This window comes from Poromitra crassiceps (assembly GCF_964638095.1).
Source record: "Poromitra crassiceps genome assembly, contig: HAP1_SCAFFOLD_247, whole genome shotgun sequence".
NCBI lineage: Eukaryota > Metazoa > Chordata > Actinopteri > Beryciformes > Melamphaidae > Poromitra > Poromitra crassiceps.
Window position 1 is genome coordinate 74,768 of NW_028152149.1, and position 2,733 is coordinate 77,500.

Sequence of the window (2,733 nt, forward strand, 5' to 3'; positions counted from 1 at the left end):
GACGGAGTCAACAGCTATCGCCTGAATCAGCTGACGGAGTCAACAGCTATCCCCTGAATCAGCTGACGGAGTCAATAGCTATCCCCTGAATCAGCTGACGGAGTCAACAGCTATCGCCTAAATCAGCTGACGGAGTCGACAGCTATCCCCTGAATCAGCTGATGGAGTCAACAGCTAACCCCTAAATCAGCTGACGGAGTCAACAGCTAACCCCTAAATCAGCTGATGGAGTCAACAGCTAACCCCTAACCCCTAAATCAGGTGACGGAGTCAACATCAGCTATCCCCTAAACCGAGCACCTTTCCCTGATTTCTGAATCTTTACCCGACTACAACATGACAAAATAAGAAATAGAGTGAAAGAGTTGCAATTAGTGCCTCCTGAGCAGAATTTTATTTTAACATTTAATTTATTGTTATGATTTATTCGTACATTTTTCCATTTCCTCCTTTCTCTCAAGTACCCCCTGTAGTCCCCCCACGTAACAGTAGGGGTACGCGCACCGCCGTTTGAGAAACGTGGCCCTAAATGCTAACTTCCTAAACACAGCGTCTGTTTTCCCCAGGGAGCTTAGCAATAGCCCTGTCATAATAATGGCAGTAAACCTAGATAACATAGGAAGGAGGAGAAGAGGTTAGATAACAATACGATGCATTGAAATAGATTCAAAAGCAACAGTAATAAAATAAATAAATACAATAAAGATAAATAACCTCCCAAAGAGTACTTTAGATTAGATGTCAATCTAACAGTCCCTGTGGGGAAACTGCGTCGTCAGCGGAGAATAGAAGATAAGATAAGAATAGGACAAATGGAGAGTCCAGAAGACGGTACAGATAATGATCATCTGTCACTGGATATGCAGGTGTGTGTCGTTGCCTATTTACATTATTATTATTATTATTATTATTATTATTATTATTATTATTATTATTATTATTATTATTATTATTATTTATTATTATTATTATTATTATTATTATTATTATTTTAACCTTTATTTATTCAGGGGAGTCTCACTGAGAGCAATGCTCTCTTTTTCAGGAGTGCCCTGTTTACATTCACACACACATTCACACCTGGAATCTGACCAGTACAACCACAGTGTGATCTGCTGGCCACTGAGCAGGAGTGGTTGGGGTTAAGGCAGGGCCTTGCTCAAGGGCACCTCAATGGTGGTAATGAGGGACGGGCAAGCACTGCCATTTCACTTTCCCCACCCAGATTTAATCCTGCCGTCTTGGGGGATTGAACCGACAACCTTCCGGTCACAAGCTCGCTTCTCTATTCATTTCAGGCGATCCTGTTTGAATTGTAGGCGACCCCACTTCGGGTCGCGACCCTAAGGTTGGGAACCACTGGGTTACAGTGTGTCTCAGGTGTCATGATGAAGTTTGAGGTTAGGAGAGGAGGAATAGCTCTGAGTGTTTTCATTCCAGCAACACATCAACACCCAGCAGCAGCTCATTCAGCAGCAAGGCCTGCCAGCACTCCAACAAACTTTGCTTCACACCTTTATACAGGTAGTTTCTGTAGTTCCTGTGATTAGTCAACAGATGTTTTTAGTAACAATCTACAATACGGTATGCAAAATCAGGAACAAATCAGGAACAAACAATATTAACAAGTGGTGAATAGCTATATAAATGTTAAGTTATGGAATATCGGACTGTTAGCATGTAGAATAGGCTAATCGATAGGCGCTTTCGGACCAAGCAGTTCTGGGGACTCTCAGAGAGGAACTGCACCGCTGGGGAGGTTCCTTGAGAACTACGTAATTTCAAGTTTTTTTTTCTGTTTACATTCACACCGCCAAAAGGAACCATAGGAATGCTGAAGTAAGTCCGTTGGTTAGCATGCTAACCGCTACTACTGTAGTAGCTTCACAGCAAAGCAAGTGAGTTCATCATGGGGGATTGATACTACTTTGGCTAACAATTAGCTAGCTAACGTAAGCGAAAAATAAAATAAAAAGGCAACGCCTCGGGGTATTCAATGTAGCTACACTTACGTCTGGACCACTAAAGGTTCCTCTTGTGCTGGGAAAGTAGCTACCCTGAAGTAGGAGCTAAAAAGATTCCTCTAAGCCAGTGGTTCTCAAACTTTTTGGGCTTCAGAACCCCTTTTCCCTGATTTCTGAATCCAAGTACCTCCTTTACCCAACTACACCATTTTTCTTAGAAAACTGCAAGAGAAAACTATACATATGATGCCATGAATGAGTGATAACCCACCATTTGAAGAATATAACATTACAAAATAAGAAATGAAAGAAAGTGAAAGAATTAGTGCCTCCTGAGCAGATTAATTTTAATGTTTAATTTATGTTAATGATACATTCTTACATTTTTCAATTTTCCCCTTTCTCTCAAGTACCCCCTGTAGTACCTCCACGTACCCCTAGGGGTACGCATACCCCAGTTTGGGAACCACTGCTCTAAGCATTCTAAGAACTATATGGTAGTAACTGTGGTGCAAACACAAAAAGGGGAGAGTTCCTCCAACAACTATGAAAAGGTCCCTGAAAAGGTTTTGGAACTGACATACATTACTTAACTGTTGACTAGCAATTTGTTCCTGATTTGTTCCTTACTCGTTCCATGGTAACTACTTCGATTTAGTTCCACATTGTAAAAGATTAAGCCAACGGAGCCCAAGTGGCGCATGGGTCGGAGTCACGTTTCAGACTGAAAAACAAAACTTGTCTGAGATGACAGGAGAGGCGGGCCATA